The sequence below is a fragment of the Canis aureus genome, chromosome 11 (assembly GCF_053574225.1).
Source record: "Canis aureus isolate CA01 chromosome 11, VMU_Caureus_v.1.0, whole genome shotgun sequence".
NCBI classification, from domain to species: Eukaryota; Metazoa; Chordata; class Mammalia; order Carnivora; family Canidae; genus Canis; species Canis aureus.
In genome coordinates this window covers 52,182,320-52,197,348 of record NC_135621.1, presented here as the reverse complement: position 1 = coordinate 52,197,348, position 15,029 = coordinate 52,182,320, and the positions used below count along the sequence as shown (strand labels likewise).

Sequence of the window (15,029 nt, the reverse complement as noted above, 5' to 3'; positions counted from 1 at the left end):
ATCAACACTTGGTTTAGAAGAAAGCTGAACTGACTGAAATTGGGTGTGATGTTTCTCTGGGTGTTGGGGGCTTGCCCTCCTTCATCACTCTCCCCAGCTCCCCTTCATTCCCAGGGATAACTGAGAGTGGAGGACTATTCCAGAAAGCAGGGGGATCCAGACATGTGGACATTTTTAATCCCTCCCAGAGCATTCTTGGTAGCCCTGGGCTCTGTTCCCACAGGGACACTTGCTTCTCTGTGAATTTGCTTTGGGGGCAGATGGTTTGGAGTGAGCGGAAAAAAAATCCCATGGCAGCAGTTTTTCCCCTTCCGGAAACCATTGTTTGTTTTTGCCAAACACTGGGCATTCAAAGCAAGTTACCTTTTGTCTAAGCAGGGAGCATGGATCTTATGGGGCCAGAACTGGATTTTTCTTTTCTTTTTTAAAAATATGTTATTTATTTGACAGAGAGACAGAGCTTAAGCACAAGCAGGGGGAGTGGGAGAGGGAGAAGCAGGTTCCCCACAGAGCAGGGAGTCCTGTGTGGGACTTGATCCCAGGACCCAGGGATCATGACCTGAGCCAAACGCAGACACTTAACGGACCGAGCCACCCAGGTGCTCCAGAGGTTGATTTCTAATCTTCCTCTGCATCTGACTCAGGATTAGTGGTCCTTTTCCTGATTAGAGTCATTGCAGAGGTCTGGGAGAGAAAAAGCAAATTTGTCAGGAGCCTGAATGGGGTCTAGTGTGTTGACATTCACTGGCTGAGACTTAGATCAGCTGTCACTGCAGACAGACCTGTTTCTTATTTTAATACTGCGGCATAAACTGAGAAGCTGCAAGTACAGCTTCCAGCAGGAGCTGGAGCTCAGGGCACATCGGGTTCTTAAAAGGTCCTTAGAACAGTCTTGCAGAGGCCAGCTTCCTGGGGGCAGGACAGGCTGAGGGCCTGGGGCCCAGCACCTCACCCCTCCTCCCATTCTGTCTGCTGCATTGCGCCACCGATTCAGTGAAGACATCATCCTCACCCCCTTCAGAGAGCTGCTTGCTGCTCTGCTCTGACAATTAGACTGGCTGCCGCAGAGAAGTGCTCATCCTCACCGACATATGGCTTTTTAAAGTGATAAATTGCATTAGCAAATTTCTTATTAGCTCTGCTGTCAGGAGGGAGCTCCTGCCATGTTAGGTTGCAGAGGCTGATGCATAACTTCCCGGCCATTAATTACCATGCCAAGGGCTAAAGAGACTCAGAGGCTAGTGGGTGGAGGCCCTCATTCCCTCTTCTCTCTCCTCCCTCCCATGGGAGGTCAGGGGAACTGGTCTTGGTGTTCAGCTATCTTAGGTCTGACTCAACAGTAGGCTCTGCTCTTTGGGCTCCTGATCTTGGTAGGTAGGGTACAGGATGCCCAGACACCATCTGGGTTGGTTTGGGCTGGGTTCTCCCTTAGGACCTCCAGGATCTGGCAGCTTGGAATCTGCACAGCATCTCTTTTAGAGCTGTATACACAAGGCAGAGCCTGGACTGTGTCCCAGAAAGGTGTTCTGGGGCTCTCCCTCGGGGTTCAAGGCCACTGATTTCTCCTCCTACTTCCTCCCCTCACTCCAGACAGCTGAAGAGTCTCCTCCCTAAAGGTGACATCATGTCTCCTGCTCAGATCTTCTCTTGGTGACTATCCAAGGAACTGCATATTCAGGATGTTCAACCCCTGCTTTCTATGGGCCGAGGCTTCCACTTTACATGAGGAATTGCATAAAACACATTGATTGGGGAGCGAAATGAGAGAAGGAACATTTCAATTTTTTTTTGTTTTATCTATTGGCCCACTAGTAACCATTTGAGTGGAGTCTCTAAATCTTCTGAGAATCAGACAAAACATATTCTCATCCCCAGGAAAACACACATATTTACACTTGCGCATTCAGTTTCAGGGCCTTCCCAGACCCTCAGCAGCCCATTAATAACCCATATTTTATAAGTGCCCTTCCCAAGTCCCTCAGTGCTGCTGATCCCTGGGAAGGGACCATATCAGCAGTCTCCTGCAACAGGAAGTGAATTAGCCTTCTCCTAGAACAACAGCAGAGATGGCTCCCCAGGGCAACCCTGGGCACCCTTTGGTGAAGACCACTACATGCAATTGCTTCATTTCTTGGGTTATATTAGACAGGGTGAGTCTGAGAAATGGGCTCAGGACAGCAATGATTCTGGTCAGATCTGTATTAACTCTTTCTGAGAAACCAGTTCTGCGGCTGGGAGGCTCATATAGTAACATTTTTTTGTCCTGGTGTGCTCCTGCTAAGAAAAGAGATGGGGAAAAAAAAAAAAAAAAAAAAAAAGAAAAGAGATGGGGGGGGGGAGGAGGCAGAGACTGGCAGAAAAGGGGAAGATTCTGAAATGGGTGTGGGGGAGGGTGTGTGTGTGTGTGTATGTGTATATATAGAGAGAGGCAGAGGGAAGGGAGGGGAAGAGTGCAGAATTTCCCATTATTTAGCTTTAGGATGCTTTTGAGATGGATATTGGATGGATTTGCCTTCTTCACACACATGGCCTCAAATTCTGCATTGTCTTGAGCTCTGATTGGCAATAATGCTCTGCTCTGTGAAATTTTAAAAAACACACTACTTTCTTGTTACCTCTCAAAAGGCTGGGCTTGGGATGCCTGGATGTCTCAGCGGTTAAGCTCTGCTTTTGGCTGAGGGCCTGATCCTGGAGTTCAGGGATCCAGTCCCACATCCAGCTCCCTGCATGGAGCCTGCTTCTCCCTCTGCCTATGTCTTTGTCTCTCTCATGAATAAATAAATAAAATCTTAAAAAAAAAAAAAAAAAAAAGGCTGGGCTTTAGGAAATGCCCAAAGGAGGGTAGAAAGGTGAAAAAGGTCCTCTAAGCGAGGAAGGTGGCTACCAAATCATTCTCCAGGGTCTTCAGTTGTTACCATGACTCCCTGAGGGAAGCAAGAAGGCAAAGGTGTTGTAATAAAACCGGACCCAGCCAGGGTTCCTCGGAGGGATGGAAGGCACAGATAAGCAGCCCAACAAGAATTGCTCCCTCCTCTGCACTTGGGATAGGAAGTCCAGATCCCAATATAGCCTCTGGCCTGTAGCTGGTCAAGGCCTATACTCACCTTCCCCTTCCCACTTCCTTTAGGTTGGTGCAGGCATGAGCTGGACTCTTACTCCTACCCTTCCTAGCATCTGCCTACTTTCTTAAGAATCCTTTTAGGATGGCACAGCTTGGGATCTGGCCCCACTGGTTTGACCTGCTCACAATCCTCTTTGGGTGTGCCCAGGCCCCAGCAGGTTGGCTCGTATCCAAGGAGCCACTCATTGGGCTCCAGCTCTATACCACAACTTATCCAGTTTGACCTGGTGGATCTTCATGATCCAGAAACCAGGGCATGACAAGCCATCCTACCAGCATCCCATTTGCTCCTCCCTGACTCTTAGGACGAACACCAATTTGGCCACTGAGGTGGGAAAACATATGCTGAAAGGGCCCAAGACTATGTGAACTGGGGAGACTACTCAGGGTGACTTGGTTCCTCTGAGGACTATTGGGCCTGGAATTAAATAGGTCTTCTGCATAACCAAAGGCCAAGAAAGGGTAATGAAGCAGAGGGGTCATTCCAGAGAAAGGACACTGTTGGCTGCTAAGAGGATGATATTCTGTAATGACTCATGGGTGAAGGGAAAGAAACCCATCCCTGAAAATTATCTCCAAACTGTGTGTCCTGTACGGCCGTGGCATTTTAGCCTTTCCAGCTCTGGAATACAAAGTGGGCTCTGCACTTTGGGCTCCTGATCCTGGAAGGGAGGGCACAGGATGCTTCATACCATGCCTCTCACTTAATCCCCACTGGAATCAGGTTAGGCTGAGTCCAAAGTTAGGGGTCTTTCCCTTGGTCTTGGCCAGGAGCAGCATCAGTGGCCCAAGAATGTTGGAAGCAAGGGATATGTTTTTCTAGGAAGTCAACTTACTTTCAGGAAAGGATTTGAAATGCAGGAAATTGAAAAAGCTCCTAACTCTGTGTCCTGAGACCCCTGCACCCCTACAACCCAGAGGTCCATGGAGAAGGGAGAAAACAACTAACTAAAGCAGCCTCTCCACTCCTCCCCATCTCTTTCTTTCCCATTTATGTGTTTGATTTTTGTCACAGCACCTATCACAATTTTGCATTTTTTGATGTATTTGTGTCCTAGATAGTGTCTCTTTCTACTACTCCCTCTTCCGTTACTCCATGAGAGTAGGCCTTTGTCCATGCCCACTTTCTCAGTGCCTAGGAGAGTGTGTGGCTCACAGTAAAGGTGTGCTATTTGTTTTTTTTTTTTTTTTTTTTTTTTTAAAGGTGTGCTATTTGTTAATAGGGTGGAATGGTTAGGATGTGGAGAGGAGGCCAGGACCCAAAAGGCCATCAAGGTAGGAGTAAAAGGGACATTTGCCACTATCCTTTTCATTACCCTTCAAAGGTAGGTGGCTAGGTAGGTAAAGTCCAAGTTTGTCATCCTGACAATCCATCTTCCTAGGCTCATTTCCTGCCAGCTTCCCACCTCCCACCGCAGTAAGCCTCCAATGCTTCAGCTTCTCTAAACTGCTAAGTGTCCTCGCATTCCAAAGTTCCCTCCATGTATTCTTTTGCATATGTGCCTACCTGGAATGCCTTTTGTCTATGCAGTTAGGAACTACGATACCTACTTCTTACAGTGACTATGAAGTTTAAGGGTTGTGGTATAGAACAAGTTCCTAGCTCATGTTTTGCTGAGTCCTCACTAAATATTTCTAGCATCCTTCTCCTTCCTCTCTGTCTGAGGAATGTATCAGCACAGGCAGCCCCTCTTCTGAGATGCCTCAGGCCACAGTGCTTTGTTCTTCCCAGTTAGAGGACTGTTAGGGGGTCTGTGTCTCCAAGCTGATCCACAGACTGATCCCCAGGGCTATAATAGTAGGTGCTAAATGTATGTTCCTGAATAACTGGAACTGAGGGCCTGTGAGGCAATGCATTGCTCATCTTTCCAGAGCCAGAGCATGCACACTCATTGATATTGCTGAGCAGGAAGTTTGGGATCTGTGCTCTGCTGGGCTGAGAAGCCTGGGGTGGGGCCTCAGTCACCCTCTTGCAGCCTAATCAGCCATCTAGTCCACCCAGCCCTGAAATCAGAATCCACATCCCAAGCACCAGAGCCACATCCAGTTTTCCATCAATAAAATATTCAGCTGCTCCACAGCCACTATCTGCTCTGTGTTGGGAGGGCCCTGCCCTCTCAGTGCGTGGATCCTACTCTTCCTGGCACACATTGTCCCTTAATCCCTGGATCAGCCCTTCATTATCCTAGCTCTGTGCATTTACTAATGCTCTCTACCCCCATCACCCCAAAATCAGAACTGCTCTTCCTCCTCCTCCTCCTTATCCAACTCCAATCCACCCCTCCCCAAGGCCCACCAGCTCTGTGAAGTCTTCATTGGAAGTGATTTTTGCCTGCCTTAAATCCCAGATGTGCATCTAAACAGCAAACCCACATTTCACAATCCCAGACGGATGGGATTAGTTCTTGAGTGGATTCATCCTAGTTCATATGAGATAAAGACCCTTGACTCAAAATGATGATTTACTGCTGCTGTGGATTCCCTTCCACAGATTGGGGTTGGGGTACTTAGTTGAAAGCAGGGATGGGAATTTCCAATGAAAACCCATGGGAGCTCTCAGGGACCTCCACCTGACCTGGAACCCTAAAGTTTCCCTACTTCAACCAAGGCTTATTCTCTGGTCTTGTCCTTATTCTAGGATATGTGCTGCTGAAATGAGCACATGGTCTTGTCCTTATTCTAGACCAATTACTCTGTATAGGGTGAAGGACAGAGTGCTCTCTGGCCACAATATGTTGTTTCTGGGTGCACAATGACTGCTGTTTAATGTGGTGAGTTTGGGATGTTGTGAGATTGCCAACAGAGCAGTGAGCTGAAAGCAGTGCACTAACTAGCAGATTCTGGGAAGAAAGGGCATAGGTGTGGGGACCCACAGCCAACCTTGTATAATCAGAGCAGTTGGGTCCTGCTTTATGCATCTTGAAATTAGGTGTAAATAAGATATTTGTAATCAACTCTAATTTTAATTTTAATTTTTTTATTTTTATAATTTATTTTTATTTTTTTATTTTTTTAAAATTTTATTTATGATAGTCACACACAGAGAGAGAGAGGCAGAGACACAGGCAGAGGGAGAAGCAGGCTCCGTGCACCGGGAGCCCGACGTGGGATTCGATCCTGGGTCTCCAGGATCGCACCCTGGGCCAAAGGCAGGCGCCAAACCGCTGCGCCACCCAGGGATCCCAACTCTAATTTTTATAACAATACTCAGATGATTTAGATCAAATGTTTCTTATAAGGGGATAAGGGTTGACCTATTGCCTGCAGAATGGGCATAAGATTTGGATTTGGAGTCAGGCAGATGGGGCTTGAACTGGGTTCTGTTCATTGTTTGGCCAGAACTTTACCTTCCTGGGCATGCATATATACATATATGCATTTTGAGTATATGTGTGAGTGTGAGTGTATGTATGTGTGCAATATGTTTAGCTCTATACACACACTTTTTTTTTTTTGAGAATTTTAAAAAAGATTTTATTTATTTATTTGAGAGAGAGAGCACACAAGCAGGGGGAATGGCAGGCAGAGGGAGATGGAGAAGCAGGCTCCCCAAATAGCAGGCAGCTGATGTGGGGCTCAATGCAAGGCTCTGTCCCAGGACTTGGGGATTATGACCTGAGCCAAAGGCGGATGCTCAAATTGACTGAGCCACCCAGGCACCCCTTTGGAGCATTCTTTATGTGCTAAGCACTATGTCAAGCATTTTATTTTCAATGCCCCATTTAGCCCTTATAACAGCTCTGGGAAGAGTCATGCAAGAGTCAGGGAAGAGGCAGAAGGACAGGGAGATATGTATATATATGATAGGATATCGTATATATATCTTCGTATATACAGAGATATGTATATATACATAATATGTATCTATAATATAGAAATATAGGTATACTTCTAAATCTATGTAAAAAGAGGAAAAGAAAACAAATGGCAAAATGTTAACACTTGGTAAATCTACGTGAAAGATTTATAGGTTTTTCTGTACAATCCTTTCAACTTTTTTCTGTTTGAAAATTTCCCAGTAAAAATTGAGACTTGAGCAAACAGGTTTAAAAGAGAGGGCAAGTAACTCACCATTAAGCACATTTATTAAATGGCAGATCCAGGAGTCAATGTATGTCACATTAACTAAGGAGAGATAGCTGTTTAAAGGAACCTAAAGCTGAACACTTTGTATTTAGTTTATTATTATTTATTATTTTATTTATTTAAAGAGTGTGCATGTGCGAGTAGGGGATGGGGGTAGAGGGAGAGGGAGAGAATCCTAAGCAGACTCTGTGCTGAGCATGGAACCTGATGTGGGCTCATCCTACAACCCTAAGATCATGACCAGAGCCAAAATAAAGTCAGATGCCAGGCCGACTAAGCCACCCAGGCACCCCGAACACTTTTATAATATACAAGTATCTCCAGCAAATGTATTTCTTCATTGATTCCACTTTTAATCACTGGGGTAGCTAGTTCCATATAGTCCCAGGATCTAAAGCAGCTTCTTCATTCTTGTGCAAGAAGGACTCTTGTAGTTGAGTTGTTGTTGAAAGCTGCTTTTCTTTTGGCTATAGTGAAGTCAAAACAGTTCCCTGTCCCAACCTCCAGGTTTCTAGGAGACAAGGCTCAATGTCCTTGCAGAAGCTGGGAACCCTTTTTGGCTCCATGGTTTCCATGATGCAAACAAAGCCCAGGTTTACTCATTGGAGGGACAAAGCTGGTGAGAAAAGAGCCTTTAGTAAATGTGCCAGTGGGCCACCATCAGGGTCACCTGAGGTGCTTATTTAAAATGCTCTGCCTCCTGAGGCTGGGGCCTGGGAACCTTCATTTTAACTAGTACCCCAGGTAATGCTGCAGCACACCAAGGTTTGAGAATTCACAACCTAGCTTAAAATCCAGGCCTCTATAGCTGGCATTCAAGGCTTGCAAAGCTTGGCTTCTCTTACTCCCCAGCATAACCTTCCCCTCTAGCCTGGCTAGAGGTTAGGTTAGTCCTCTAACCTGCCCTCCAGCCTGAGCCCTTTGCTGTCTCACCCTTCCCTGGAATCTTTTCTTTCTCCCCGCAATCCTTATGATGCCAACTGAGCCTCAAGAATGAATTCAAGTCTCACCTATTCCCTGGAATCTTTCTAATCACCCCAGCCCATGTCCCAGGAGTTGCTCCCTTTCTGTCTTCACTCAATGTTAAATTGGTGGCACTTGATGTAATAAGTTATGACATACTATCTATTATGATTTTTCACTTGCTTTTTTTTTTTTTTTTTTTCACTTGCTTTGGTTGAGTTCATGTCATTCTCTTGACCACCTGTGAAATTCCTGAGAGCAGAGTTCACATCTTTTTCTCTTGCATCCTTTTTAGTACCAAGGATAAAGTTAAAGTCCTGGGTAGGTCATTAGAACTAGGTTGCTAATAACCGAATTGAGGGAGAGATGAGAGAAGAACAGCATAAAGACAGGGTGGAGTGGACAAGAGGGAGAGGATTAGTTATGGCCATGGTAGTCATTGTGCAGGGCACAGGATCTTTTGATTGGATCTGGGATTCCAGGCTCTGTGGATGGGTGTTGTTAGGATGACCATCCTTCCCTCCCCCATAAGTATTTGCATTTGGGGCTGGGCTGCTTTGGGGTCTCTGCCTCCTCATGACAATTTGCATCCACAAATTTACATAGAAGTGAAGGAGCTTCCTGAGAGGGGAGACAGGGCCTTGCCATATTCCTTATTTGTTGTTCAAAGTCAGGTATGGTGAGCCTGGGGCTGTAGGTATGAGCAGTGGAGCCAGGCTATAGGGTAGTATGGCTCTCCCTGAGATAGTGTTTGGATTTCTCCCTGAGGCTTTCAGTAATAACCCTCTGATGACTTTTTGGTGGCCTGCCCTGCATTCTTCCAATGATATCTGCCCAGCTATGCTTGAGGCAGTTAGAAACCAGTAAGCAGTGTCATAGGGCGGCGGGGGGGGGGGGGACGACATCATGGATATTTTGTCATAAATGTAAATGACACCTCCCTTGTTGGCCCAGGAAGGTGAAGCCTGATACATACATGCTGTTCCCAGATCCCCTTACATTGCCCCCTCTGCCTAGAATGCCCTCTCCCCAGGTCACTGCTTGATAAATTCCTCAGGGGGACCTGGCTAGAGACCCAAGGTGGAATTAGATTCTGTTTGGAGGCCTCTGTGAACACCTCTGCCTCCCAAGTAAAATGGGACCATGACTACCTCCCAGGGTGGCAAAGAGAAAAGATCATATTCAGGCTAAACAAAGGGCTTGAAATTGCTTCTTTACTTCTCCTCACATCTCCTCACATTTCACTGAATAAAAGCTGGCAACTCTGGGTACCCCCCACCTCAGAGCACCTTGATTAGGGGGTCCCATAGATGGTGTTGAGTGGTTGCATACTGCACAGAAGGACAGCTTAGAGCCCTGTGTGATGCTTCTGAGCCATGAGTTGCCTTTCCCCACCCAGACAAAGGATGTACTCAACCACGGGACAAAAAACAAGGCAGCAGATGGAAGAAGAGCCACAAAGATAGCAGTCCTTGGAGGATCAAGGAAAGGTCAGTGACCCTGTGAAACATAAACACAGTTTGGATGAGGAGAGCCAGGAACCACAGAGCGGGCTCCTAATGGAGGGAAAATGAAAAGAGAAAAATCAGTGATGCAGGAAGCTTCTCCTCACTCACATCCTTTAAATGGCTGTGGGGGGGTGGGGGGGGAGGTGGGGAGAGGTGGGGGGGGAACAAGCTGGAGCTGGGAATATATTAGCTGCCTGATCGTGTTACCGAGGGAGTTGTGGAGTTCCAGTGCCCAGAGGCCTCTCAGGAGATGGTAGATAATTATGGATGGGTCTCTGGTTTAATACAGCTCTGCCACAGGGTAAGGGATGGAATATATGACCCCTTCAAGGTCCCCTTATCTGTACCAGAGCAGGTTACTGCAAAACAAAGACAATTCAGGAGGCTGTCACATAATCATTTGTGTTGCATGCTTCCTTCAGAGATTTTTTGAGAAATCTCCTGATGAAAGTTCTAAGTGCTCAAAACCAGAATGAATTCAGGGATTTCGTTACCCCCGCTCCAAATCCCTGCCCTGTCTTTTATTTAAAATAATAATTAAAACTCCAATCTCCTGAAATCCTTAATACAGAGGTTTTACAGTCAACTGAACAAGATCTTTAGCTTTCATTAGAAATGTCTGCATTTCTCTTTGGTTTTAAGGGAGGTGGGGTATATTGGAATATTAATGCGGAGCATTTACATGAGGCTCTTAATTTGAAAAGAATGTGAGAATTAATGCTTGAGTTTAATCGCAGAGCCTGAATCATCACAGATAGATTTTTACCCTCTTTTCCTTAATCAATTTCACCCTAATTAATTCTTCTGTGGCTAAGTCTTGTTACATTAGATAGTCTGCTGATTATTTCCACAATCAAGAGACTGTATATTCATGCATTTTTAATAAGGAACGACTGCATCCTTTTTCATAAGTGATCCTGCTGGTTGGCAGTTGCAGCCGCTAAAATAATTATAGAGCAGATTACTTACTTTTAAAGCATTGTTTGCTGTCATATTCATCCTAGGTGACAATTTGGAAGAGCTCCGAGGCTGCTGTAATCGGGCAGAGGAGCAGGGTATTTAGTGTGGCAATTTTCAATGTCAAGTGCTGTTTATGCATAGGTCAATGCCTTTAAAAAAATAATAAACACAGGAGTAATTTGGTCCTGCTGGCTGATGAAGCCATGTGCTATATACTCAAAGGCCATTCTGTGCTTAGTTTAAAACCCTGGCTTGTAGAAGAACTTACCTGAAGGCTGCCCAGCACCTTCTGCCTTCAACTATGACTGGTCCAGATATGGTCATTGGTGTCTGATTATTACTTATACGATGGGGTGCTCTCATATCAGACCCTGATACCGCTGCAACCTTCAAGAGGGCTTGAAGCAGGGGATGCAGTAATTCCAAAGCCTCAGCTGTTTTCTGGTTAGCAAAGAAAGAAGGAAAACCTACCTACAGGAAAAGACTGTTTTTGTTTTGGGAAAAATACTAGGCTTTTTGGTTATGCAGAGGAAAACTCAAGAGCTGATTCTAGAATGGACATATTGAGATAAGGGGAAATAAATGGCTGTGCATACTAATATGGAAGGCTGTCTTTTCAGTGGGCAAAGCTACTACTCACTGCAGAAGTTCTTCCAGTGTTCACTTGGTGGAGGAGTTTTCCCTTCTCTCTTAGGGAAAACAAAGAGTTGGGGCCTGGACTCCAGGTAGGGCAGTTAGGCCAAGGGCCGTCCTGTCTGTGAATTAGGTTAGCTCTACAGTCAGAGCATGTCTGAAGGCTGTGGAAGGAGAAGGCAAGCAGGGCACGCAGGCCATGGGGCAGTGGGCTCCAGGAGAGTCTATAGGCAGCTTCCAGCTTAACAGTTTTTATTCTATAATTGTAACTCTCTTTTGCCAACCCCAAGCTTTTAGCAGTTTTGTTAACCCTACAGCCTTAGGAAAATAAGCTATAGCCACACTTGCAACTTAGTAGGACAAAGGAGTGTGATCTTCCCTTAGACTCCCTCCCCTATAGTCTGTTCAAGGAAGCCTGGTGGTCTTGGAGCCCATGTGAGGTGCCACTGATTGGCCCTGGGGAAGGAAGAGACTCATGACAATCCATACGAAGAAAGAGACTCAAGTTAAGGTCTTGCTCAGGTGGACAGGTATAGAAGGAGAACGAAACAAACATCCTTCACCATATACTAGAGAGAGACACCTTCAGAAGGAGAAACTACAGTGTGCAAATTAGACGGGCCTGGGTTGTTGGCTAGCAGCCATCTGGGTTGCCCTTAATATACGCTGCAGTTGGCCAGAGTCTCAGAGGTTGTCCTGCCCTCCCTACTCTCCACACCAGCTGTTCAGGGAAACAGCCAAACTGTAGCAGCCTCCAGCTCATTTCCCAGGAACATCACTGCCAGCTGCTCTGCAGAGCCCTGAGCCAATAACTGGAGGTGGCACTAAACCTTAGGTCACTGCTCCCACCCCTGGTGCAGATGAGGAAACTGAGCAGTTCTGGGGCACTTACTGTCTATAGTGAAATGATAAAAAGAGGTGTCCTTAGACTATTGAAGTCATGGAGGAAACTGGAAGGACAAGACCTGAACAGGTATTTGACAACACAGTATATAAATGGCAAGCTGGCTGGGTGTCTTGAGGCAGCCCTCCAACCTCTGTTACACTGAGTGGGAACTTAGGCTTAGAGAAGTAATGTGACTTGTTCAAGGTCACTCTATTGATAAGGAACAGGTTCAGGGTCTCAGGTAACCCAGCTCCCAATTTAATGCTCCTTTTGGACAGCCCAATCCTCAGGTGAATTTCTTTTTAGCTAGAGACAGGGTGGGGGCTGGCTCTCATCCCTTCAGGGTATGCATGTCTAAAACACATTTAATCTTCATGGATATTTCTAAGACCTGTTTTCAGTTTTGTCTGAGATCTGTATCCCTGAAGTAAGATAAATGGTATTCACTGGAAGGTCAGCTGCTGGGGATATTGGGTTCAAGGAGCTAAGGAAGTAAATCATTTGGTGAGTGAACTTAGAAAGGCCAAGATGTTAAACTCCAAGCCAACCAGGATTTAATTTATTTGTTACTGAGGTCAATGCCATTTTTACTGCACACTAAAGAAGTCTGAGCTCTGTTGCCAAGATTCAAGAGAAATCTTAGTTGTCATTTTCCCCTCTACTAGAAAGAAAATGGAGACTGTGTCAAATCTGGGAAGCCTGGAAGAAAGAGAATAAAGGGAAAATACAAAACATTTCTCCCCTCTTCTTGTGTGCACTCTCTGTTGCCAGGACAGATAGAGCCATCTCATCTTTTTCATCAATGTCTGCTCTAGGAACAGAGATCCCTCCCTGGGGCCAACTTCCTTCCTTGGATAGCCAGTGCTTTGGGCCAGAAGGTGGGCAGCTCAGTGTTCTGGCAGATGTAGAGCTCAATACAGGAGGCTTCCCCTATGTCTAGAGCCTTGACTTCCCTATCCTCACTCATCTTAGCCATCTCTTGCCCATCCTCCTTTCATAGAAAAACCACTACCAGCTCCACATGTGCTCAGTTCACATTAGTAAGTCATTAAAAAAGCTTTTCTCCTCCTGGAATTTCCTCTCTAGTTCTCACTGTACTTGCCTGAGATTACACAGATTGTGTGCCCTAAGACCATACTTTATAGGCTATTCCTATGCTCCATTAAAGAACTGACAAAGCTCACAGACTGGTGAAAAATAGCCAAAATAATATGAATAACAGCAATAAACCTAACCATATATTGAACAGCGACTATTTTTGGGCAAGGGGCTTCACACAGCTTCATTACCTCACAGATTCCTCATCGCTACCCTGGAGCCCTGCAAGGTAACTTTTATTATCCTCATTTTGTAGATGAGGAAAGATATAGAAAGGATGAGTAGTTTGAACACCTTGCCCAAATAAGATTAACAGTAGCCAAACACATTGTGTTAGCCAACCTGGAGAAAAGACATGTGGATGGCAGAGGCAATGGGGCAGACTCTTCAGCACTACCTCTGGGGAGCAGCCTCGATTCACAAACATCCTGGACTGGCAAGCAGCCACTGTAGCCTTTTGTGGGGTCACTACTTGGGATCACTTCGTCCCTTGCTCTGGCTCCTTATTTACCATGCAGTCTTTTGACCATAGCTCACTTCCCTGTACAGTGTGCCTGCCGGGAAAAGGTGTGCAGGGCCGCACAAGCAGGAGGATCCCAATCTGTTAGGCAGTTGTTACCCAGGACTACGCCCACTTGCTGGTCTCTTGTCTTGGAATGCCTTCCTTGCCGCCTCACCTTGGCTCTGTGGAGATGGCTTCACCTTGGCTAAGTGGCCCCCTGCTCCTCATATTCCCCACATCTAACCCTAAGTTTCTTTCATGATGTCTATCATTCTCTGCTATTAATTATTTACATAGATTTTTTTAAATGCATACTTTATTTTTTTAGAGCAGCTTTGGGTTCCTAGAAAAATGGAGCAGACTGTACAGAGTTCTCCCATAAGCCCTCCTCCTCCCCCAACCTCTTCCACGCACTACCACCAACCAAGGTCCACAGTTTACGCAAGTTGTTCCTTTTTGTTGTACATTCTATGGATTTGGATAAAAGTATAATGACATGTTAGCCATCATTATGGCATCATGCAGAGTTTCACTGCCCCCCAATCCTCTGTGCTCTGTCTATTCAGCCCTCTCTCCCCACTAACTTCTGGAAACCACTGATCTTTTTGCCGTTTTCATAGCTTTGCCTTTCCTACAATGTCAGGTAGTTGGACTTACACAGTATGGAGCCCTTTCAGATTGGCTTCTTTCACTTAATAATATACATTTAAATTTCCTTCACATTTTCCATGGTTTAACAGCTCATTTCTTTTTACTGCTGAATAATATCCCACTGTATGGATGTACCACAGTTTATCTCTATCCATTTACCTGCTGAAGGACAACTTGGTTGCTTCCAAGTTTGGGCAGTTATGAATGAGGCTGCTATAAACACCTGTGTACAGGTTTTTATGTGAACATAAGTTTTCAACTCCTCTGAGTAAATATCAAAGAGCACAATTGCTGGGTTGTATGGCAAGAATATGTTTAGTTTTGTAAGAAACTGCCAAACTGTCTTCCAAAGTGGCTGCACCATTTTGCATTCCCAGCAGCAATGAATGAAAATTCCTATTGCCTCACATCCTTGCCAACATTTAGTGTTGTCATGTTTTGGATTCTGGCCATTCTAATAGGTATGCAGTATAATTTTGTTGTTTTAATTTGCAATTCCCTAATGACACACTGTGTGGGGCATTTTCTCATATGCTTACTTGCCATCTGTATTTTCTGTGGTGAGGTATCTCTCTGTTTAGATCTTATGCCCAGTTTTTAAGTTGTTTGTTTTCTTATTGT

General features: G+C 45.5%; 2 long non-coding RNA genes across 6 annotated transcripts in view; one reads left to right on the top strand and one right to left on the bottom strand.

The window, feature by feature from the left end:
- The window catches only part of LOC144324097 (uncharacterized), a 126,917-nt gene that overhangs the window by 70,523 nt on the left and 41,365 nt on the right, over nucleotides 1–15,029 (bottom strand). The gene's annotated exons all lie outside the window — the stretch shown is intronic.
- LOC144324099 (uncharacterized) lies at nucleotides 8,356–13,819 on the top strand. Its single transcript, XR_013389500.1, has 3 exons — nucleotides 8,356–8,491; nucleotides 9,570–9,660; nucleotides 12,823–13,819. It is a non-coding gene; the product is annotated as an uncharacterized LOC144324099 (long non-coding RNA).